The sequence below is a fragment of the Dromiciops gliroides genome, chromosome 3, assembly GCF_019393635.1.
Source record: "Dromiciops gliroides isolate mDroGli1 chromosome 3, mDroGli1.pri, whole genome shotgun sequence".
In the NCBI taxonomy this organism is placed as follows: Eukaryota; Metazoa; Chordata; class Mammalia; order Microbiotheria; family Microbiotheriidae; genus Dromiciops; species Dromiciops gliroides.
Genome location: NC_057863.1, coordinates 243973680 through 244000261, shown reverse-complemented (window position 1 = coordinate 244000261; position 26582 = coordinate 243973680). Strand labels below are relative to the sequence as shown.

General features: G+C 36.9%; 1 protein-coding gene across 2 annotated transcripts in view; it reads left to right on the top strand.

Annotated features, from left to right (window-relative positions):
• The window catches only part of JADE3 (jade family PHD finger 3), a 208109-nt gene that overhangs the window by 38565 nt on the left and 142962 nt on the right, over positions 1-26582 (top strand). For both annotated transcript variants that reach the window (XM_043997752.1, XM_043997751.1), the window contains exon 2: positions 24761-24828. The gene's annotated coding sequence lies outside the window, so the exon portion shown is untranslated. The remainder of the gene's footprint in view (positions 1-24760; positions 24829-26582) is intronic.

Here is a 26582-nt window from a genome sequence, read left to right as displayed (position 1 = left end):
ATTTCCCTGTTTAAGGTTTCATATAGGTTTGATTATTCTGTTGCTTTTCTGAAGCTTCCTCCTGTGAAAGTGTTATTCTGTAAGTAGTGTGTAGACAATTTCTTCAGGGTACAAATAAGCCTTGAAAAAGTTAACTCTTATTCCTACCAGATTATTGTTCAGACTAAGTGCCCCCTTTCCTAACCCCCACACCCAGAATTTGCCGTTTATCTTTGCCTATCATTCCTGCCTTAGCAGCTGTTATCAAAATGTGTTCAGATGTGCATGGCTTGTCTTATTTCCTCCTACCTTAATTAGTCACCACCCTCTCTTTCCCTGGATCCTGCTTCCTCTCCCTCCATCTTCAAGTACCAAAAAAGTAGTATTATTATCATATACAAGTTTAAGGATTTTCTTTTAGGTCATAAACAGTGGTTGCTAATGTATTAGCTTTAAGTCTATTAAGGTATTACTGTTTTCTTTCCTCTGTAGTAAAATTAAGGGCAGACAGTTTTCCATATAAATTCTTTTTGTAATTGTTGGAAAAGTTATCCATTATTTCCTTAGAGAAGTGTTTTATGGGTTCTGGGTATATTGCCATATAATTGTGTGAACATATGCACACATCTATTTGTATATATTTGTATAAATATGGTATATGTATATGTGTGTATACACACAAACACACACACACATATAAATACTGACCTCTTTCCTATTTCCTCTCCTTCAAAGCAGATTCTACTGCTAAAATAAGGGTGGAAGATGAGAGTTGTGGCTCTAAATTGAATCTAACCATATCACCAGCCTTGAGCATAATGTTCTCTTCAGGTTTGTCCTCTGAAGGTCTAAGAGACATTAGGAGATATTTGAATTAGGGATTAAAAATTTGGGGAAATTTTGGAACTCATGGAAGTCTTAGGGAAATTGAAATAGTTTTTATTTAGAGGAGCCCTTTATAGTTCTAAAGTAACTTTGTACCTAATTCTGTCTGGTATATTAATTTAAAAGTATAAGAACAATAAATATTTTTTTTAATGTTTTCTTTTTAATTTAGTGAGGCAATTGGGGTTAAGTGACTTGCCCAGGGTCACACAGCTAGTAAGTGTTAAGTGTCTGAGGTCGGATTTGAACTCAGGTACTCCTGATTCCAGGGCTGGTGCTCTATCCACTGCGCCATCTAGCTGCCCCAACAATAAATATTTGTATTTACTTTTTTGTGGGGCAGTGAGGGTTAAGTGACTTGTCTAGGGTCACACAGATAGTTGTCAAATGTCTGAGGTCGAATTTGAACTCAGGTCCTCTTGAATCCAGGGCCAGTGCTTTATCTACTGCACCACCTAGCTGCCCTCTGTATTTACTTTTAACATTTGATTATTACAAATGGAGCTTTAAGCTACTAAGGAAATTTTTACTTTTTTCAGTTTATAAAAGTCAGGCAAAACATGAGGCTTTGTTGTTGTTCAGTCATGTCTAACTCTTTATGACCTCATTTGGGATTTTCTTGGCAAAGATACTGGAGTAGGTTGTCATTCTCTAGTTCAATTATAGATCATGAAACTGAGACAAACAGGGGTAAATGACTTGGCCAGGGTCACATAACTAAGTGTCTGAGACCAGATTTGAACTCAGGAAGATTTGAGTCTTCCTGAGTGAAGGCCTGACACTCTATCCACTGTGCCATTTAGCTGCCCCCAAAACATGAGTAGAAGCCAACAGCTTCATTGTAAACATATATAAAGTTAGATTTCTTCAACATTGGGGTAATTTTTCCAGAGTCAAACATAAAAATTTTACTTTTATTTTTTCAATTTTTAAATATTTTTCAGTTAACAAATATAGTCTCTCTTTTTTTGTTTTCTTTTGTTTTTTTGCAGGGCAATGAGGGTTAAGTGACTTGCCCAGGGTCACACAGCTAGTTAAGTGTTAAGTGTCTGAGGCTGGATTTGAACTCAGGTCCTCCTGAATCCAAGGCCAGTGCCCTATCCACTGCGCCACCTTGCTGCCCCCTAGTCTCTCTTTCCCACCTACCCATGTTCCACTTGAAAAAAGAAAAAAAAAAAGAAAAGCAAATCCCTTAAAACAAATATGCATTATCAAACCAAATTCCCATTTTAGCCATGTCCAAGAATGTATGTTTTATTTTCTGTATATTCTGTATATTCCTTTGTGAGGAGTTGTGAGGAGGTAGCATGCTTAATCACTGATCCTCTGGTATCATGGCTGATCATTGCATTGATCAGAGTTCTTAAGTTAAAAAAAACGATCATTTTCAGAAAAGTAGCTGAGGTGGGAAATAGAATAGCTTGCTTGCCTGTATTATTGCCCTAAGCAATTGATTACAAGGAGAGTTTTTATTGAGATTTAAGTCTCTTTTAGGTAAGGTGGTCAAACTGATGTAGTGTCAATAAATACTTTTTGATGTATGATAAGCCAGCTTTCAGCTAACCTTCCAAAAAGAATTATGGCTCATCTTTTTCAGAGGAATTTTCCCTACTTGCCTATGAGTGTACAGGTCACATTGGCCTCACACTGCCAGATTTAATAAAAATAAATATCTTTAACAGTGTAGCATAGACTCATTGTTACTGTCTGTGTATCTGTTTTTGAGTATTGTAGATTCTAACATGGAACAATGTAGCAAGAGTACAATATATCAAACTTGACTTTCAAGTTTACTGGCTCTGATACTGCTAAAGCCAGTTATTTCCAACTGAATCCTGGAGGGACAAGCTCATAATCATTGTATCACAGCTGACATGTGCCTTTCACATAGTAGATATTCAAATATTTGTAGACTCGTTATGTGAAAAGGAAAAATGTGAGTCTGTGTGTGTGTGTTTAAAGCAACCTGTTATAAAAAAAAAAAGGACCATACATCATGATGAATTGTTGTATATTTTGCCAAAGCTATTAGATTTTTTGAGGCAGCTGGCACTTTATCAGCTTTTATTGCTCCAGTGTAGGATTTTTATGGGCATCACTACTAGGGAATATGGATTACAGAAATAGTGTGGTTGTCAAGGAAGTGCTTCGGGAATCTTTTTTGCTCCTGAATCTTCAATAACAAAAACTCTTAAACAGCTTCAGTCTGAGCATTTTACCGCAGCAGCAACTTGATACAGGGAAAAGTCAGTATTGTTGGATGAAGTTCCCAAAGCTTGTATTTGGGTTGTGCAACATTATTTTACCCTTGGCTATAAAGCCCTGCTTGGATGCTTCCTCATGATGAAGTGACCCTGGGTTCTTGAAGGCTGTACTAGCAAAACAGCAAGCTCTGGCAGGTTTCTTAAGTTTAAAAATATTGTCATCTTACATATTCCTCAGAGGCATCTTTTGATCCTAGAGACCCTCTGTAGTTTTTATCATGCCAAGGATCTCTAGATCCCATGTAGAGGGGGAAAAGGGACAGGAATAACAATATTGAAGGGGTTTCATAGAGGTGACACTCTGATATATTGTAAGTGAAGCTGTGAACTGATTCATTTATTATGAAAAATAATTTGAAATTATGCCTCTTAAAAATGTCCATACCTTTTGATTCAGTAATCCCATTGAGCATATATAGCTCAAGGATGTCAAAGACAGGATGGGAGATTGCATATACATCAAAGCATAGTTGCGTATTTTTTTGGTAGTAGGGAAGAGCTAGAAACAAAGTAGGTGCCCATTGATTAAAGAATGGCTAAACTCATGGTACATGCATGCATTGAAATAATATGGATCCATTAGGAACAGTGAGTAAAAATTCAGAGAAGCTTGAGAAAATTTAACCGAATGGATATAGGGTGAAATAAGTGGAATCAGGAAAACAATGTAAACAACTATAAAAGTCTACCCAACATTCTTCTTCCTTGTGTTTTTTTGTTTGTACCATTTCCAGGTGTAGCACTGTGCCACTTAGCATGTCTGTATGTGTCCAGCTCTAGTCTCTGGATTCCATCTCCCCATCACAAACTGCCTACTGAGGCAGCTGCTGGCAAAGTGGCTAGAGCACTGGACCTGGAATCAGGAATACTTGAGTTCAGATATGGCCTCAGATACTTACAGGCTGTGTAACCCTGGGGACATCACTTAGCCCTGTTTGCCTCGGTTTCCTCAGCTGTATGATGGGGATAATAATAGTAATAGCACCTGCCTTGCATGGCTGTTGTGAGAATAGAATGAGATAATATGTTTGTTTAAGCACTAAGCAGTGTCTGGATATAGCAGGCTTATTTCCTCCTCTCTTCCCACAGGACTTTTCCAACTGGATGTCCTACAGACATTTCAGATTCAACATGTGTAAAACAAATCTCATTACCTTTCTCCCCCAAATCACCCATTCTTCTAGTCACACAGATTCCCAACAGTGTTATCTGTGACTCTTCCTCCCTCACTGCACACATAAAATCAGTTGCTGAATCTTTCTTTTCCTATCTCCATAAAGTCTCTTATATCTGGCCCCTTCTCACCCTTAGTTCAGGCCCTCATCTCATCACCTAGGCTATTTCAGTAGCCTGAAGAATTAATTGCCAAAGTGATTTTCCTTAAGCAAAAATCTGACTATATCGTTCTTCTACTCAGTAAACTCTATTGGCTCCTTATTGCCTCTAGATGAAAATATAAACTCTAATGTTTAGCTTTAAAAGTGTTTACAACCTGCCCCCTATTTACCTTTCCAGTCTCATTATACATTATATTTATTCCTTCCACGTCACAGGGGTTTAGAAGTGCAGTGCCCCCAAGATCTGGGAAATGTGTGTAAAACTTTCTGGCCCTCCCTTCACACCATAGAAGAAATCTGAATTTCTTTGGTATTAAAAGATAAAATACACTGATATTATACAATACTATGTATATTATTTCTAAGTTTCTAAACTTTTTCTGTGTCATCTGCTGCTCTTTGCATGTTGTTTATGGCTTCCACAAAACTCCCCCCAAATTCCCATTTAATTTCTTATGCTGAACTATGAAATATCGAAACTTTGATGGGGAAAGTCATAATGAAGAAGGAATAAGTTGTATTCCTCTTCCTACACTTTGGGGTCTGTACAAGTTGGTCTTCTTGCTGTTCTTTATATGTGATACTCCATTTCTTGTCTCTTTACCCTCTTGCTAGCCATCCCTCATGCTTGGATGCATTATTGCCTTCTCACTTCCATCTCCTCAAATCCCTTACTTTCTTCAAGGCTCAAGTCAAGCAGTACCTTTTACATGAAATTTTAAAAGACAAAAACTGGGGGGCAGCTAGATGGTGCAGTGGTTAAAGCACTGGCCCTAGATTCAGGAGTACCTGAGCTCAAATCCGGCCTCAGACACTTGACACTTAATAGCTGTGTGACCCTGGGCAAGTCACTTAACCCCCATTGCCTAAAAACAAACAAACAAACAAACAAAAACTGATTCCCACATTTACTAATGATTTCCCTTTCTAACCACCTTGTATTTATTTTGTATATATTTCATAGGATCATAAATTTTGAGCTAGAAGGGACCTTCCAAATTCCTCATACTTTAGATGAGGAAACTGAGGCCTAAAGAGATTAAGTGATTTGCTCATGGTCATACTGCCAATAAATGGCACAAATCTTCATGACTGTTGGTCCAGTCCTTTATCCACTATACTATGTTGTCCCTCTTCTTCTTTCTCTCTATCTTCATAGATAGAGGATAGATAGATAGATGGATAGATACATAGATGAATGGATAGATGGATTGATAGATAAAAACATGTCTCTATTGCTCCTTATATAGATATCTTCCCTTCTCTTTACTCCCCCTAAGAGTGCAAGCTTTTTGAGGACAAGGACTTTTTTTTTCTAAATCATAAATACTAAATACATACATTCCTTATGAAATACTTGCTAATTCATCTCATTCTGGCTACAAAATTGGCTGCATTCTAGATAGTTACAAATATTTTTGACAATGTGTTCTATGTTACCTTTTTGTTTTTTTTGATGAGGCAATTGGGGTTAAATGACTTGACTTGCCCAGGGTCACACAGCTAGTGTCAAGTGTCTGAGGATGGATTTGGACTCAGGTCCTCCTGACTCCAGGGCTGGTGCTCTATCCACTGTGCCACCTAGCTGCCCCTATGTTACCTTTCAAGAGTAAGCCATTGTCAATAACATATATGTTCACCAAGTTTGTAAAAAAACTAGTATTTCAGGCTTTTTGTAAGCTAGAGGAAGTCTTAAGGGCTTACTGAATTGGCTCCTTACTATCTTTTTAGTCTGTTTAATACCTTCCTCCCCTCCTCAAACTATGTGATCCAAGAACACTGGCCTCCTTTCTGTTCCTTGAAAACAACACTCTCATCACCTGACTGGATATTTCCACTAGTTGTTTTCCATGCCTGGAACTCTCTCCCTCTGGATTCCCTAGCTTTCTTCAGGTCTCAGATAAAGTTCCACCTTCTGCGAGAAGCCTTTCCTAGTTTTTTTTTTTTTTGTGAGGCAATGGGGGTTAAGTGACTTGCCCAGGGTCACACAGCTAGTAAGTGTCAAGGGTCTGAAGCCGGATTTTAACTCAGGTACTCCTGACTCCAGGGCAGGTGCTTTATCCACAGCGCCACCTAGCTGCCCCCTCCTAGTCCTTCTTAATCCTAGTGACTTCACTAGGATTGTTGTCTCCCCTTTTTGGTCCTTGATAAGGGAGACTTTTTTCCCTTCCTTTTTTTTGTATCTTCAGTGATTAGTGCAGTGCCCGGCTCGCACTGAGTGCTTCATAAATGGTTGTTGACTTAAATGTAAGCTTTGTCTAAACTCTTTTCTGCACTTGGCTTTTTGTGTATTTCACTGCTGTCAGTTGGAGTAGCAAATCATTATAGAGTGGTCCTTAGTCTAAGATTTTAGGACTAGAATGAAGAGATTATACCTTTCACTAGACTCATTTTATTATGTAAAAGTTGAATATTCATTAACAGTGAAACCTTTATGACCCATTCCAAATAATCATAGATTTTTGGAGTTTGAGGAAGAAACTTGGAGTTAGATATTATTACCTGGTTTTGCTTAGCTTATAAGGGAGAAATGTCTTTTAGAAATTCCCTCATGGATTGTGATCCATCAGTTCTTGGACATTTCTGTTGTTAGGCAACAGGTATCAGTGAAGCATCACATTCCATTTTATTTTATTTTTTCTAATAAAAGTATTTTATTTTTTTCCAGTTACATGTAAAGATAGTTCTCAACTTTTGTTTATACAAGCTTTACAATTTCAGATTTTTCTCCCTCCCTCCCCTCCCCCTAGACAGCAGGCAATCTGATATAGGTTTATACATACATACATACATACATACATACATATAACATTAAACATATTTCTGCATTAGTCATGTTATGAGAGAAAAATCAGAGCAATGAGGGAAAACCTCAAAATAGAAAAACAACAGCACCAAAAACAAAAGAAATAGTATGGTTCAATCCATATCTATATTCCACAGTTCTTTTTTTTTTCCTGGATTTGGAGATCCTCTTCCATCATGAGTCCCCTGGAACTCTTCTGTACCATTGCATTGGTGAGAAGAATCTAGTCCATCACAGTGGATCAACACACAATGTTGATGATACTGTGTACAAGGTTCTTCTGGTTCTGCTCATATCACTCATTATCAACCCATGCAAGTCCTTCCAGGTTTCTCTGAACTCCTCCTGCTCATCGTTTCTTACAGCACAACAGTATTCCATTATATTCATATACCACAACTTGTCCAGCCATTCCCCAATTGATGGTTATCCCCTCAACTTCCAATTCCTTGCCACCACATAAAGAGCAGCTATAAATATTTTTGTACATGTGGGTCCTTTTCCCTTTTTTATGATCTCTTTGGAAAAATGACTCAGAAGCATCACATTCCATTTTTAAACTCCTCTCATTGTTTGTTTTTAAAAAGTTTATTGAACCAAAGTCTTTCTCTCTGTCCCTTCACCCCATTGGTCCTAAAAAATACACTTTATCCATTTACTTTTCCACAATTCAAAAGAAAATATATGAAAACTGTGCCATGCGTAATCTTCTCACCTACATCTCTCCAGTCACCTTTTTGTCAGGTGTAACTTCTCCAATGGCCATAATAACCATAGCTTGTATGAAATTTCTAGATCCTTCACCATCCTGCTCATTCTCCTGTGGAAACCTAGAGGATATTAATTTTCTTTTTGGAAGTGTGACACAAAGAACAGAACATAGTACTCTCTCCATGCTTAGTTTTACCAGTACAAAAAGATTATCGCCTTCCTTGATTCTTTTATAATTCTTTGAATGCTGTTTAAGACTTCATTAAATTATATTTTTAAAGCAATAATGTCAAAATTTTGTCTCATTAAACTTGTAGGTAGTAAGGTATAGTTGTTAAAGAGTACTGGATTTGAATTCTCATGATCTGGGATCAGATCTTCTGTCAAACAACTTAATAGTTGTGATAACTTCTGAGAACCTTGGTTTCCATATCTATAAAATGGGTATAGTTATATGAAACTTGAAATAACTACTTCATGGAGTTTTGTTTTTGTTTTTGTTTTGTTTTGTGGGGCAATAGGGATTAAAGTGACTTGCCCAGGGGGCGGCAAGGTGGCACAGTTGATAAAGCACCGGCCCCGGATTCAGGAGGACCTGAGTTCAAATCTGGCCTCAGACACTTGACACTAGCTGTGTGACCCTGGGCAAGTCAGTTAACCCCCATTGACCCACAAAAACAAATAAATAAAAATAAAGTGACTTGCCCAGGGTCACACAACTGTTTAGTGTTAAGTGTCTGAGGTCATATTTGAACTCAGGTCCTCCTGAATCCAGGGCTGGTGCTTTATCCACTGTGCCACCTAGCTGCCCCTTTCATTAGCTTTTTTCCCCTTTCATTAGCTTTTAAGAGAGTTTTTCCTTCCTTTTTTGTTTAGATCTTTCTTTAGCTTACTTTGATATTGAAGTAAAAGATTTGCTTCTTTTTTTTTTTAATGCCAAAGGCCTGTGATGAGGTTATTGCTTCAGAATGTCAAATAGTTTAGCTCAAGCTGGTTAATGACTCTCCAAGTTGTTTGGTTTTTTTTTTTTTTAGTGAGCAATTGGGGTTAAGTGACTTGCTCAGGGTCACACAGCTAGTAAGTGTTAAGTGTCTGAGGCTGGATTTGAACTCAGGTACTCCTGACTCCAGGGCCGGTGCTCTATCCACTGCGCCACCTAGCTGCCCCTCCAAGTTGGTTTTTAAAGGATCAGATTTATTTTGACACAGATTTACTTCTGATGTAAATTTAACCAATACACACACACACAAACACACACACACACACATATATATATATTATATGATATATTATATGTGTATATATATACACATACATAGTTATATACAGAGAGAGTATATACAGAGAAATCCAATAAATGTATCTCTTCAGGTAAATACCCCAAATTGAAATGTATTTCCTTAAGGTAAGGGAAATTTATTGAAGGCCTACTGTTTATTTGCTCAACATTGAATAATTCACTATGGTGTTTTCTGTCCTTGAGGAACTTGTAATTAGTATGCTTTTATTCACACACATGAAACAATTATTGAGCAATACAAGACAATAAACAATAAGCAGCATTTCAAAATTATAAAGGATTATTTGTCCTTTGATTAAGCTACACCGTTGTCTCCTATGCCCAAAGGAGATCAAAGAAAGAGTCCTTTATGTTCAGATATATTAATAGCTGCTCTTTCGAGGTGGCAAAAAAGATCTGGAAATTAAGGAAATCCCATAAGTTGAGGAGTGGCTGAATAAGTTGTGGTATATGAATGTGATAGAAATACTGTTGTATTGTAAGAAATGAAGAAGCAGATGATTAAAAAAAGACACAGAAACACATAGTAACTGATGCAGTGAAGTAACCAGAACCACAAGAATAATTTATACTACTGCATCAATATTATAAAAATGATAGCTTTTGAAGGCTTTTATAAACTGATGAAGACTGAAATGAGCAGAACCAGGAGAAGGATATCAACACTGTAAAAACAACCTTGAAAAGTGGAAGGACAGATGGAAGGATGGAAATGAGCATTTATAAGGAGTCTACTGTGCCAAAAGGTTTACAGGTATTGTCTCATTTGATCTCACAACAGTTGTGGGAACTGTTGAAGAAACTGAGGCAAACAGAGGTTGAGTGACTTGCCCAGAGTCACACAGTTAAAAGTATTATAAATACAGTGGCCATTCATGGCCCATTCATCATGGTCCAGAGGATCAATGATGAAACATGCTATCTATGATCGAAAGGTAAAGAATTTAGAGTGTAGAATGAGACATGTGTGTATATGTATATGTATGCATATGTATATACATAGATGTATATATATTTATACAGCCAAGTAGAGAATTTGTTTTGCTTGACTATGCATATTTGTGACAAGACATTTGTTTTTTTTAATGAGGCAGGAGGTAGGAGAAAGAAAAAATATATTTGTTAGCTTTTTTAAAAATAGAGAATTGGAAGGGGTTGATCAAATGTAAAATATTACATTCATTTTTCAGATGAACTCTATTATTTGTTTTAATTAATTGTTTTACTTTCATACAAAAGACCTCTCATAGAGAGGTTGTAATATTTCAATGTTTTTAATGTGAAAATGAAATACATGAATAAAACTTAAAAAAAAAGAAAAGAAATGAATGAATGCTGGAGGATCTGAGATACAATTTCAGCACTGCAATTTGATGTCCAGGTTTGGGCAGATCATTTAACTTGTCTGGGTCTCATTTTCCTTATCTGTTAAATGAAGGAGTTAGACTGACACTCTTTAGGGTTCCTTCTGGATCTAAATATTTGATCTTGTGTGATGGGAAGACAGTGTAGTACAGTGGAAAGAGCACAGGATATGGAGAATTAGCCCTAGGCTGCCATTAGCTAACTGATAATGTTGGAAAGCTTTGTAGGGGCAAGGTTGTAGAGGGTCTTGGCTAGGAAGTTAAGTATCTTGGACTTAATCCTGTAGACATTGGGAACCACCATTATAGAAAGATTACACTGGTAGTGGTATGCAGATTAACTTGGAATGGCAAATCTTACAGTCAGATTTCCTGTAAAGGTAATATATGCTCAAGGTGAGAGCCAAACTTATGGTAGTAAAGGGAATGGATGTAGATGTTCCTTAATTTAGCGTCAATTTAAACTGACAGATTTCTTCATTGCTACTCTTATCCATGGGTACTTTTTCCGGTAGATTTGTTTAGAACTGAAAACAAATCTGTTTTATTACTAGCTTTAGAAGAACAACTTGTTATTATAGGGAGAGTTTGATATTTCAACTGTACTTTTAACTCCTATGTCAGACGTGAGGCTCCTGGTAAGTAAGAGATGGAGGATTGAGTCTTATTTGTAATATAATAATAATAATTTTGTCTACATTTGGGAAGAAAAAGACATTCTCAGTGCTCTTCAGCATAGTAAGTAGGAGAGGGAGGTGCAGGAGAGCCCTGTGAGCTATTATTTAGCCGGTGGAAGACTGCACCTTACAGTTTTGGCTGCTAGCTAGACTGTAAAACTGATCCGCATTGCACAGATGGTAGAGCTGCAGCTTCACACCTGTCACAGTAAGCAGTGTGGAGAAGTAACAGTTTTCCTTTTGATACTTGTATGTTTGACAGGCTGTAAAATGCATATTTTCCTTTCCATCGGTTCTATCTTGTGAGGTTTTGTATGCATATTAAGTGGTCATTAGAACATGCTACATGTAATAAACCAAAAAAAAAAAAAGAAAAAGGAATAGGTCATGATTTTGTCGGCTTACTGGCTGGCAGAAGCATCCATTTATTCATTATTGTATTGGTGGAATATCTGCTATATGTACAGAAGAAATCACTCCATGGGGTACCAAAGGACATTAAAAAGATGCAAGCCATGGGTCCCAAGAAGTGGGTCTGAGAAGTCCTTGAATGTCTTACATTTTGGGACATGTGTAAATTTGGAAGAAAGGTGAAAAACAACCCACAGTGCCTGACCTAAAGAAACTTACAGTCTACTTGGTGGAATAGGGCATGTACCTGAGTAATTATGAGAAAAGAACAGTGATAAGGACAAAGAAGAGTCCAACATGTACGAAAATTTAATGAGAAATCATTTTCAGCTGTGGGGGATTGGGAGGGGAGTAAATTAGGGATGGAGTTATGGAAGAAGACACACATAAGGTGGTTCTTGAAAGCAATTCAGCCTATAGATAGGAAGTTCCTTTCTAATATAGGGGATATCCCATCCCAATGCTCAGAGGTAAGAGAAGTATGAGATTAGGGAACATTAGAGGCCATTTAGGAAGGAATATAGTATGTATTATATGTATGTATAGAGTATGTATACTACAATATAGATTGTGGTATGAAATAAGTCTCAGTAAGTACACTAGAGAGCTTTAAATGCTAAGATTAGGATCTTATTTTATAATAATTTGCATCTATATCCTGTATTAAAGTTTGTAAAAGCACTTTCCTTACAACTCTGTAAGGTAGGTAAGTATAAGTATTATTATTGTCTATTTAAACATGAGAAAACTGAACCTTTGACCATCTTAGTGGTTTTTTCATGGTCACAAAGCTAATTAGTGTCTGAGGTGGAATTTAAGCCCAGGTCTCTTAATTCTAGCGTTCTTTACACTAAACTATAGTGACAGTGGCCAAAAGCCACTGTTTTGAACAGAAGAGTGATACAGTCAGAACAGTTCATTCAGAAAACTAGTCTTCATAGTTACATGACATGCTTTAGAAAGGGTATGGAATAGAGTGTGGGAACAAGTTAAAGTTGAATGCTAGTACTGTTGACTTAGAGCTGGAAGGACATCTAATCCACCTGCCTCATTTTACAAAGAAGGAAACTGAAACTGACAGAAGTTAAGTAACTTGTCCATGGTCACCAAGCTAATAACTGCCAGAGGCAGGGTTAGAGTCTATCTTGCTGACTCTAGATCTTATACTGTAGCCCCTACATCAGGACTTCTTAAACTTTTTCCACTGGAGACCCGTTTTTGCCTGAGAAATTTTTAGATGACCCTGGTTATATAGCTATAAGTATATTAAAAGTATACATAATCTTTTACTGTTGACAAAATTTTTGTGACCCCCCACATTCAGTTATGAGATCCCATATGGGGGTCATGAGTCACTGTTTAAGAAGCTTTGATCTACACCATGCTGCCTTTCTTCTGATAAAGATCCGAACTAGGTGTGGAGAATAGATTGAGTAGATGCACGGCCAGGAGGAAAGCACTAGGTGTGTCTAAAAGCCCAATTTGTTTGAAGTATTGTGCATGTGGGTTGGGGTTGAAATAATGAGAGATAAGGTTGGAAAGGTGGGGAGGTCTTAGATTGCAGAAAGTTTTTAAGGCCAGGTTAAGGAATCTGAACTTTTGTCATAGGCAATATAGAGCCATTAAAGGTTCCAACAGCTCTCAGTATGAGGAAGGATGAATTAGAGCGTTCAGAGAGAGGGAGGGAGGGAAGGAGAGAGGGAAGGAGGGAAGTGGGAGAGAGAGAGAGAGAGAGAGAGAGAGAGAGAGAGAGAGAGAGAGAGAGAGAGAGGAGACAGAGAGAACTGACCAGTCAAGAGGCTATAGAAGTAATGCAGTGGTAATGAGTGCCTCTATTAGGGTGTTAGCAGTGGGAATAGAAAAGTAGAACAAGGAAATTGGACTGATAGACCAAGAAAAGAAGAGAAATGTAGGCTACTATTTCAAAATAACCCACTTTATTTATTTTTATCCAATGGTGTGAGTGTAATCAATATGTACACACAGGATAAGAAGAGTTTCTATAAATGGAAAACACACAGATCCCAGACTTAATAAGTACTCAATCTAGATTAAATCATGGAGACACCAAACCCCAACAGAATATTTATGCCCTATAGCCCAACAATAGCCCTTAGTGAGAAGATTTCTTAGAGGTTGTATAGTCTAAGTCCAGTGATTTACATTTAGTCTCCAGAGGGTTTAAGTGACTTACCTAACTACCTACTTACCTATGTCATAGAAGAAGTAAGATTAGAACTCAAGTTACTCAACTCATGTGATGCAGTGCTGTTTCCAGTAAGCCATACTGCTTCCCTTATAAATGTCTAATTATATTGTATCCATTTTTTGTATTGCAAGGGACCCCAATATAATGTTTAAATGTGCATGCAGCACATAGAAAGTTTACTTTTTTAGAGCTGTTAAGTTAGTTTCAGATGTCACAGATATGATAAATATTTTTAAAGTATTTTGTGAACCTTAAAGTGCTATATAAATATGAGCAACTGGGTGTTACATTGGTTAGAGCATTGCCAGGCTTGAAGTCAGGAAGATCTGACTTCAAATCTAACTTCAGACTCTAACCTAAGTGTGTGACCTAGGCAAGTCCCTTATCTTGTCAGCCTCAGTTTCCTCTGTAAAATTAGGATAATAATAGCAACTATCTTTAGGGCTGTTGTGGGGATCAAATGAGATAACGTATATAAAGTACAAACCATAAAGAACTTTATTAACATCATCATTATTGTTATTATTGCTATTTGAATTTATTATTCATACTTATGTTCTGCCAACCTGCTCCCCTGACACCAGCTTTTTATTCTTTACCTAGTGTTTTCACGTAGTTTCATGTAATCAATGTGAACATTTGGTTTTTATATATATATTTCCAGTTTTATTGGAGATTTAGAGGAGGGAGAAAAGACTAGGAAGAGAGAAGGGGTGGAGGGAAGGTGAATGGAAAATTCTCCTTGAGTTTATCTCCTTGTCAAGTTAACCTCTTTATTTTTTTATTTTTTTTATGAGATATTTTATTTTTTCTGTTACATGTAAAGATAGTTCTCAACTTTTGTTTATACATGTTTTACAATTTCAGATTTTTCTCCCTCCCTCCCCTCCCTCCCCCCTCCCCTAGACAGCAGGTAATCTGATATAGGTTATATCTATATATCTCTATACATATACATATAGATATATATATATACACACACACACATGTATACACATAATAACATTAATCCTATTTCTGCATTAATCCTGTTACAAGGGAAAGAATCAGAGCAGTGATGCAAAACCTCAAAATAGAAAAAAAAACCAACAGCACCCAAAACAAAAGAAATAATATGGTTCAATCAACATCTATACTCCACAGTTCTTTCTTTCTTTTTTTTTTCTTGGATTTGGAGATCCTCTTCTATCATGAGTTCCCTGGAACTCTTCTGTACCATTGCATTGGTGAGAAGAATATAGTCCTTCACAGTAGGTCAACACTCAATGTTGATGATACTGTGTACAAGGTTCTTCTGGTTCTGCTTATCTCACTCATCATCAGCTCACGTAAGACCCTCCAGGTTTCTCTGAACTCTTCCTGCTCATCATTTCTTACAGCACAATAGTATTCCATAAGTTAACCTCTTTATAACTTTGGGTCTTCCAGAGTTGACAGGAACATGTTCTCTCCGATCCATAAAAGAGTTTGCTTTAAAACTATCTCAATGACTTTTCATTTCCTATGATCCTTTTGGGGGAAAAAATGTTACTTCTACTATTGGCCAGATTGACAGGTAGTCAGGCAAAAAGCATTCATTCTCTGGCAGTGCTGTGAAGAAAAGGCAGTAGTGGCAGACTGGCACAATGTTGTCAAATTCAAATAGAAATGGGTGCCACTAAACTATACATAAGAATCCCTGAAGGCCACATATTGACTTAGAAAACCACACATGTTTATATATTTCTTTTTAAAAATTTTATTAATACATCAACACATGTCAGATAGGAGCTACATTTTAATCTGGTTTGGGCTGTACTCTGGAGTATTGTGGGCTACCTTTGGCCTGTGGGCCAAGGGTTTTGACAGGTGTGATCTAGAGCCTCTTCAAGGGTGTACTTTCCTTCCTCTTCAGTCCAGTGCATGCCTAACACTTTGGTTAGTTTCTTTGCAAGCTGAAATGCCATTAGAAAAGGATCCTTGTAAGAACCTTATTTTAGGTCCATAGAAATTACAGATATAGAAGTCTAATTAGGTTATTTTGTACATCCTCAAGAGGCCTTGGCAGCATAGTTCCCTAAATACATTTTCTATTTCTTTATCTTGTATTCTTAATAAGTATCTCATTGGATGGGTGGTAAAAGCCTTTGGGAGAATATTTTGCCTTATCATCAGGGAAGTTTCCCCCCCTCCAAAAAAAATCTTACCCAGTTTCCCCTTTTTAAAATTTGGTGACATTGCCTATTCTCCTTTTTAATCTTTGTGCCTTTTAGACACTCATGAGTACATGGAAGGTTTCTCTCTCTACCTTCTCTCTACCTTCTTCCACATCATTCATCACTTAATTTATGATTGTTTTTGAGTGAAGGTAAGAAAGAATATATTTTTCTGGTCCTGTTCCCCATTTAAAAAAATTTCTTAAAGGTTGTCTACTTTTTCCCCTAGTAATGAAAGATCTTTTTCTAGTATGGAATTTGGAAACTTAGTTCACTTCATTTTACTGTAGTATTCATTTGGTTTAGGTGTTGACTAGAATTCTCGTCAACTTATCCTAGACTTTGTAACTTGATAGTTATAGCCAACAAGGAGAAGATTCAAAAGAAACTAATACAAAGATACTTTAAAAAGCAAAACCTTAGAGAATGAAGTGGGATAGTTAAGGATAATTTACTAGGAAAAGAAAAGATTGAAGGGTCACATAGTTGAGATAGAGGTGATATTTACTGAGAACTGAAAATAAGAAATGGATTGTAACCTTAGTATGAGAGATTTATGTTACAAGGAAGAACTTTGACAGGGCTGTTAAATTTTGGAATGTCTTCCAGAGGGATGAAGCGGAATCTCTTCCCATGGACCTTCTGAAAAATAGTCTCATTTGTCCAGATTTGGATAAATGTAGAGACCTACCAGGAAGAAGAATGGCCTAGGGGACATCTCTAGGAATTCCTTCCAGCTCCATAATTCTGTTGAAATCAGAGGAAAGGGAGTGGTTTTGTTAGCCTTTAGGGGTTTCTTAAGAGGAAAATAGGTATTTGAATTTGGCTTATATAGGGTAGTGTAGAATGGGCAGACAGACAGACAGATACCTCTTAGCACCACCCTCCTTTGACATTTCTGGACTCTGCTGATATTTTCCCCAGTCTGGTTAGTGTGTGAAAGTGCCATGGGACAGATTGCCTATTTCGCGCCGAGGCATAAAAACCTCAAATAACAATTAATTCTTTACAAGGGTCATATTCCAAACTGAGTTATCTCATCCTAGGACTAGTGCTTTGTTCTGGAATTGGACATTGGATCCTATTTAAAGAGTGGTAACCCCCTTTGTATAGGAAATAAATACTCCTTGTATTTCCTCTAATGGAGTTTTGCCAATATAAAGCATGTTTTTATTCTCCCTGTAGTTATTTCATTGGTCCATTCCAATTATCCTAGAGATTTTTTACTTTTGGAGTACCTAGTTCTTGGCTGTTTTGTCCTAGGCAAAATTTCCAAGTATCTTTGATGGTTCAACAGATTAGAATGAAGTAAAAATTTTACAGTGGGCATGGAGGAGCAACAATGGAGAGTCTTCACTGAATAAAAGGAAATAAGAGAGGAAAGTTCATTTATTGAATAAAAGAGTTTCCAAGCAATAAATTTTAAAAAGGAAATACAACATATAATCCTGTTCTATTAAAAAACTTTAATATTTTTACCTAGGCAGTTATCAGTTATCAGTGATAATTCAAGACCCAGAAAACCATAGATAAATAATTATATTGACCAGAATCCTATTTTGACCAGAATTTTCTTACTTCTTTCCATCAAACCTTTTGTCAATTCTGCAAATAAATAGTTGTTAGATTCCAGATCTTGCCCTTTCTCATCTATTGGAGATAGTTTAGCATCTTTTAGCACCTATTTAACAACAACACATTGTGTCAAGTGCATTTACAGGAGCATGTCATCATCAATAAGACACTGTGCTTAGAGTTAGGAAGAGCTGTTGTTGTTGAGTCATTTTCAGTTATGTCTGACTCTCTGTAGCCCCATTTGGAGTTTACTTGGCAAAGATACTGGAGTTGTTTTCCATTTCCTTCTGAAGCTCATTTTACAGATGAAGAACTGAGGCAAACAAGGTTAAGTGTCCAGAGTCATACAGCTAGTAAATGTTTGAGGCCAGATTTAAACTCTTGAAGATGTCTTCCTAATTCCAAGCCCAGTGCTCTATCCACTGCACCACCTAGATGCCCCTTTGCTCAACTATAAAGTGAGACTAGTGCTACCCCTACATTCCTTACTGGGCTCATGGAAACATAGATCTAGAAATGAAAGGGACTTAAGAAGCTATTTGGTCTATCCCTTTCATTTTACACATGAGAAGGGGCAGCTAGGTGGTACAGTAGATAAAGCACTAGCCCTGGAGTCAAAAGGATTTGAGCTCAAATCTGGCCTCAGACACTTACTAGCTATGTGACCCTGGGCAAGTCACTTAAGCCCAATTGCCTTAAGCCATTTCCAGTCATCCTGATGTCTATCTTGCCACTGGACCCAGATGTCTCTGGAGGAGAGTGAGGTTGGTGACCTTGCACAGACCTCTCTCACTTAAATCCAATTCACTGCTAATCATGACATTACCTCAATGTCATGGTCCTCTTCAAGAACAAAGGACAAACAGCAACGCATGAGGAAAGTAAAGGTCAGGGAAGTTAAGTGACTTGCTGAAAGTTACACAGGCAGTATGTTTTACAAATGAGACTTGAACCCAGAGTTTCTATGACTCCACAGCAAGTAGACTTTCCACTTTGCTTCCTCTGAGGGTTGGTGTGATAATCAAGTGACGTGGTATAGATATGAAATCATTTTGTAAACTAGAATATCCTTTAGATGTGTGAAGTGGTGGTGATTATTACTCTTTTTTTATTCCTTAGCATTCTATCCTCTTTACTTTTGATCACTTTGGTGTTTGGTTGTGGTCTTCTTTCTGTCTTTTTTTTCCTCCTCCTGCTAACTGGTAAGACCTATGACTCCTGGAGGAAGATGCCCAAGTCTGTAAGTCTGGTTTAGTCCATATGAGTGCTAGATGTGGAACTGGGAACACCTGACTACATATCCTGCCTCTGACACCACTCATTTATTTGTTTGTTTATTTATTTACTTATGTATTTGTTTGTTCATTCACTCATATATCCATCTGTCCATCCATCCATCTATTTATAGTTTTGAGTTCCGAAACTATCCCTCTCTCATTCCCTCCCTCCCATCCCCGCCCCCCCCCCCAAGGTTGCAAGCAATCCGTATAGGTTATACATATACAATTAGTAAAACGTGCCTCTGGCATCAGTTGGCTGACCATGGGCAAATCACTCAGTCTTCCCGAGCTTCAGTTTCTTCATCTGTAAAACAGGAATAATTATACCTGTAGTATCTGACTCATATGTTTGTTGTGATGTTCATATGAGATAATATTTGCAATTTTAAAGTGATGTATAAATGTCACTCTTTAATATTATCATATTTTACTTCATTATAAGTGTCCTGGAAATAAGATATACTGAGCTTCCAGCTTCACCATCCATACTAAATATAATTAGAAACAAGCCAGTAGGGGGAAATGCTACAAGGGAAGAAGAGCTGTTCAAGGCATCTATCTTTGAATGCATTTTTTTTTTTTGGCAAAAAGCCTAGAATAGTCCTTGAAGCAGGTATTCAATAAATATCTGTTGATTGATTGAGTTCCTCCAATGAGATGAAGCTTCTCTTGCTGAATCTTCAATGTAATTGTAATAGGTTTATTGCAAAAACTTTGTGTCTAAAATATGTTAAATTATCCTTAATTTTTCTTTGTAAAATTATTGTTTTTCTATCGATAATAAAGGAAACAAGTGTAAATTATTCATCTAAGTGTGATTTTTTCCATCAGTATTTTGAAGCCAACTTTTTTCCCCTGGAAATATGCTTCTCTGGAATTATACCTTTTTAGTGGGGAATGTATGATTTGAGAATAGATCCCTGCATTTAATAAAATGAACAAAGTGTGGGTAGATGGTAGGAAGAAGCAAAGATCCTGGATTATTTGCCAACTGGATAATGAAAGCATAGATGGTTTTCTGGAAACAGTACTGATTATTTTTCCTAAAACTCAAGATCTTTACCTCACTGAAATAGAACATTAACCTCAATCCTATTCCGGTCTTCCTATCATTTTCTCTCTTTGCCTTTCCCTTTCCCCTAACCTTCTTCTTTGTGTCTCTATGGCCTTCCATGATCATTTCCTCCTCTCTACTTCAGTGTCCCATTATTGTGGTTTTTTTTAAGTGTTATCTGACTTTGAGGAAATTGGGCTTTAATGACCTCCTTATATATGATGCATAGTTTGATGCAAATGTTTCCCATTTTATGGATAGATAGATAGATAATCTTGAGGAAGAAAAAGATGAATTTGTTTTACCCACAGAGAATATTATTGGCAATCAGAACCAGAATCTTTCTGGTCTGCCAGTTGTCTATCAGGCCAGGGTTCTGTTATATGTATCAAACGTCTCAAAATTCTTCCTATAGAAACCTAGGTTCAGAAACTCTCATGGGCCAATAGGTTAGCTGGATGAATGACTTCCTATCTGGGTCAACAGAAAGGAAAATATTATAACCATTCTCATGGCACTAATTTGTGAAGATGTTAGTTCTCACAATAAACCTTTTGGTCTCCTCTCATTTTTTATGTCAAAGACTAATAACAGGAAACCTTACTTAAGAACTACATTAAGAGAGTAATTTTTGTAAAAAAATACTGCTTTGCTGTGGCTAGCAAATGATACAGAATTATTTTAGGGAAAAAAAGGACCATTCAGGAAAACAACTGAACATGATCTATTCATGGTGGTCTATTTCATGTGCTCCCTTAAACCATCATGTACTTTTCTCGTCAAGTAATATTCTAGTGTATATAATTTTCTTTTATCTAGGCATTATCGGGTCAACTGATAAAACTTTCAGGCACAAAATGACTAACATAGATTTTTCTTTTTGGGGTGAGGCAATTGGGGTTAAGTGACTTGCCCAGGGTCACACAGCTAGTAAGTGTTAAGTGTCTGAGGCCGGATTTGAACTCAGGTCCTCCTGAATCCAGGATTGGTACTCTATCCACTGCACCACCTAGCTGCCCCACCTAACATAGATTTTTTAAAATGGCTTTTTAAAATTGGCATCTTTTGAATAAGAGAGTCACATGTATAGCATGTCAGACAGTTCGGGGTGAGGGAGTGGGGTTGTTGCTTAAGTGCTGGCCCATTAATTTTTATGCCAGACTTTCCCCATCCCTCCTCCAAGTCTGCTTTAGGAAAGGTCAATAGTGCATTAGTTTTCCACCATCAAGAATTTTATTTTTCTTTGATAACATCCAAATCAACGAGTTTGAAGCACACTAATTCATTTTTGCTTTTATTTTTGTAAAGGAATGTTCACAGTTCAGTGGAATATTTCTACTGAGAACTGTTTTTGCCATGGGAGCTCTTTGACTTTGATTCTAGTAGAACAAATAATAAGCTACAGAAACATTAAGTATGCTGCAGTTCTACAGATGAGAGTTAAATTAAGCAGGGCATGGGAATTAACACTGCCTTGATACGAAGCTAATATGACATTTATCACTTCTTGCAACCATTTATTAGCTACTGATAAATAGCTTTTTAAAAAAATCAGAACTGTGATTGTATTGGTATAGGATGCTTCTGGTGAGGAAATTCTTCTGCCAGTGTAAATCTGCATCTTTCCCACATCTTGTATGCTTAGAGACTTGCCTGGGAAAACTGAGAGTTAAGGGACTTGCTTCTGGTCACACAGCCAGTTTGTGTCAGAGGTGGGATTTGAACCCAGGTCTTCCTGACTCAGGAACCAGTTCTCCATCTACTATACCATGCTGCTTTTCATTAAATGACTTAAAAGTATGAAATATACCTAGATAGCACCACCAAACCACACTGAAGCATTCAGATGGTAACTGAACTCTTATTACTTTGAAAGTTTTCTGACGTTATCCATGTATTTGCTCAATTTTGGATATATATATATGTATATATATATCCAAAATTGAGCAAATATATATATGAAACCCACTCCAAGTGTTAATAGACTTTTTGAAAAGTTTTTCCAAATGTATATTTACTGAAATGATTTAGGATGAATAGAAATACAAAATTTCCTTCAACATTCGGGGCCATGCTTTCTCTTAAACCAATAATGTCCCCAGAGAGAGTGGGATCAAATTTAAAGAATCTCTATGAAGACTATATCCACCATGATTACTTTATCACGTGGATAACAATGGATTAGGTGATGTTAATTTTATTATCCCATGGCAGTCTTTTGATCCACTTCTATTCTGGGTACAGTAGGTTGCCCAGGGCTAGACTATCTGCAAGATCTGGTGTGGGTGTCAATTCCCTATCTCTGGTGGCTCACTCTCAGCCTTCCATAGCTCGAATCCTAGTCCCATACACATTTACCTTTGAACAAGAAAAATAAAGACACAAGAAAGAGAAGCAATAGCAGGACATGGGTTCATAGGCCTCTTAGCATCAGAGAAGGTAGTGAGATAAAGTTGTAAGGCCTCTATCTCCCTGCCTGCTTTGATACTATGAGACCCATGAACCTATGTCCTGCTATTGCTTCTTTCTTCTGTCTCTATTCTTTCTTGCACTTAAGCACAGTCAGGTAGGGAAAAAAACCCTTAGAAAACTTTCATCCATTAGGTTGTCTTCTGGAGGGAGTCCTCTGGTATCTTTCTTTCTTTATTTTCCTTTTTTTAAAAAAAGCATCAATTTATTTGTTTGTTTTTGGGTTTTTTTGGTGAGGCAATTGGGTCACACAGCTAGTAAGTGTCAAGTCTCAGGTCTTTCTGAATCCAGGGCCAGTGCTCTATCCACTGCGCCACCTAACTGTCCCCTCTGGTATCTTTCTAAGTACAATGCCAGGCACATAGTGTTTTATAAATGCTAGTTGACTTCCTGGATTTAGGTAGGCCGGTCGATTGAGAATAGGCACATAGTAACCGTATACTAAGCCCTTTCAGCTTGGTAAGCCATTCTGTGAATGAAGAATGAACTTGTGAATGAATCAACAAATGATTAATTTTAAAAATTTATTAATTTCTTACTATGTGTCAGGTACTGTGCTAAGTACTGGAAATACAATTTAAAAAAAGGGGCAAGACAGTCGCTGACCTCAAAGAGCTTATATTCTAATGGGATAATATAGTAAAGCTATATGGGCAGGGAGGGGTATTTTAGTTTGGGAAGTAATAAGGGATGGTGAGTAATGCCCCCTACTCAGTAAATTCAAGTGGCTCCCTTCAACTGACAGGATCAAATATAAAATCCTCTTTTTGGAGTTCAAAGCCCTTTATAACCTCTCCCTCCAGACCTTCCTCCCATGCCTTTCTAGTCTTAGACCTTACACCCCTCCTATTATACTTTGTGAATTCAGTAACTTTGGTCTCCTTGCTGTTTCTCACCAAAGACATTCCATCTCCCAATTCTAGGCATTTTCACAGGCCATCCTGCATAACTCTTGTCGATGTTCTCTCATAAGTTGTACACAGGGGGTCTACCTAACTTGAAAAAGGGAAAGAAAAAATAGAAATTCAAAATGTCACTTTTTATTTCCCTGCTCAAACAATTTCTGTGGATTTTCATAAAACTGTGGAATTGAAAACTCCCTTGGAGATCATTTTACTCAGCCTTCTTATTTTACAGAAGAAGAAACAGGCCCAAGAAAGTTGATTCACTTTTCTACTAGTAGAGTGTTATTAATTTTTATTGCATGTCACTCAGTTTGCAAAGTTGTTGGAGACATGAATGCAAAACTGAAGCACCAACAAATGTAATCATTTCAAGGTGGCATAATTAGTTTTAAACAGTCGTTATTTGGATATTCTTTTTTCTTTTACCTGGTAATTAGGCAGATTGAAGAGGCACAGAGGGGTGTGTGTGTGTATGTGTGTGTGTGTGTGTGTGTGTGTGTGTGTGTGTGTGTGTAATGCAACATTTTAGAAATGCAGAGAAATTCATGGTAAATATTTTGAGCATATGCTTCCTTAAAATACATGTTGGTAAAATGCCAACATCATAATTTTCGTTTTACATGTAAATATCCCACATTAAAGTATATATATTTCTTATCATTAGATTACGCTGGTGAAGTGAATTTTCTAGGAGTGTATTTTTGTTACATATCACTTCAATATTTGTTAATAGATATAATTCAATGGATTTGAAAATGTAAGAGTGAGCTCTTAAATTGAACAAGATTATAGAATCTTAGAGCATTGTAAGTGATTCATGACAAATAAAAAACCCCTAAACTTGGGGTAGTGGTCTTAATTTTGAAGACTCACATGAAACAGTGACATATTGAGGGAAGTGTGACACACTCATGGAATTTCAGAACTGAAGGGGATCTAATCCAACCTCCTTACTTTATAGATAAGGCCACTGAGGTCCAGACTGATGAATAACTGTCCAAGATCCCACAGCTAGCTGATGTTAGAGCCAGGACTGGACCCCAGTTCTCCTCACTCCCTAATACCTATCCCCTCAGTTCAGTGTCCTTTCTATTTTGCTTCACAATATCTCATTCAACAAATGTTTACAGAACACCTCCTATACTCAAGACACTGTGTCAGGCTCTGTAGGGCCTTAAAAATGGATTAAAAATAATATCAATGGAGTTTCTGAGTCAAAGTACCTAAGTTTTTCACTTTTTTTGCTTTGTTTCTGAGATTTGAAATAGAAGTGGTCTGACCTTGTGGTAGCTGAAAACCATTGTTCCATCTTCAGTGAAATCCTTTTAATTTCTTTTAGGTGGTTGTGATGCTGTCAACTGTTGAAGGGGGAACATGGGATTCTGAACTCAGGACTTGGCAAATACAGTAAGTGAACAAAAATTTTTATTTTGACCATATGTCTGTTAAAAAAGTTTTATTGATGCCTTTTATTTTTATATTGGCAAATTCCAAATATGTCCTCCTGATCCCCTTCCCATTTAGCCTTCTCTTATAACAAAAGAAAAAAAATTAAGCAAACCAACTGCCACACCAACAACTCTTTTGAAACATTGGTATTTAATGTATTTATTATTGGAGAGGTGATGTCATTTTATGCTTTATAAATTAATAGAAATAATTCTTTTTGAAAAATTGGTTAGTGCTGAATACTTTATTTTTTGTGACAATTTGATTTGTAAGACCACTCTTGACCTATGCTGGCATAATTTTTAAAAATGTGTTTACAAGACATATATTACTCTGTTAGAGTGTTTTGAAACACGCCTGATATCTAGTTCTGTCTTTGTATGAGGTACTTCATTATGTGTGCCCCAGTGGTGAAGTTTCCTAAGGGCAAATTTAATTAAACTGTGGAATAACCTTCTTGGGAAAGTAGGAGAATCTAGTTATTTAACATACTCTGGAAGAAAGCACAATGAAGAAACCATTTTGTGGGAGCAAGGAGGAAATCTTGTATAAAGGAAAAAAGAGGAGTGGGATTTGCCCACAAAATTCACGTTTTTTTTTTAAAGAATCTTTGAATTGTTAACACATGCTATTGGAAATCTAGGGTCTACAGGTTCCAGTTGCAGTTTTTGTGCAGAGCTTTTTATGAATCCAAATTTATTACTACAAGAAAGTGTTTCATATTTTATCTAAAATTATATATAATTTTTGCTGAACTCTTCTAAAATTTTAATATCCTGGTCAAGTAATATCCAACACATATACACATGTGTGTGTGTATATATATATATATGTATATGTATATGTATATATATGTATGTATGTATGTATGTACATATACACACAGATATATGTATACATTCTTTATATGTATCTTTTGCTGTTCACTACATGCTTATGTAGTCCGTCTTGGCCAGCTCTGAAATTGCATCCCTCAAAGGATTAAAATTCAGTCACTGTTCTGAGCACATGGTGTCAACTGTGACCTGGGTGTTCGCCAATTAGTTACAGCACCTGCGCCTAATTATGGAGTCTTGTTGAAGCAGCCCTGGAAAATGGAGGAGGAGTTGCCTTTCAGCTGTGGCCATACATATGTGACTGCAAAACTGTCCTGCCAAACTTCTGCTCCTTCTTTTGACTGACAAGAAAACTAAAAATGAGATTCTAGCTAGCTGGCTACAACTACAGGACAGAAGGGGAAGTAATTTGGGTATGAGAGAAGAAAAGAAGAAAAAAATGTTAAAACACCCTCAAAACCACATATACACAGAAAAGCAATGCATACGGTGTCAATCTTATGATGTCCTTGGATAGAAGATCTTTTGAGATAGACTGCTTACTCTAGGAGGAAAAATTTTCAGATTTTTTTTCTTTTCTTTTCTTTTTTTTGGGAGAGGGGGGCTGGACTTGGAATGAGGAAAACACAGATTCAAATCATGCCTCTGAAACTTCCTTCACTCTCTGACTATGGGCAAGCTCTCTAAACTCTGTAAGTCTCAGTTTTTCATCTATAAAATTAGTATTAATAATACCTGTCATATCTTCCTCACAGGGCTGTTGTAAGGTTCAAACTAGATAATGTATGGAAAGCATATTATAACCTTTAAGGACTGTATATATGCCAATCAGCATTACCATTATAATTATTTTTTATTAGGTCTTTTGGGCCTTTG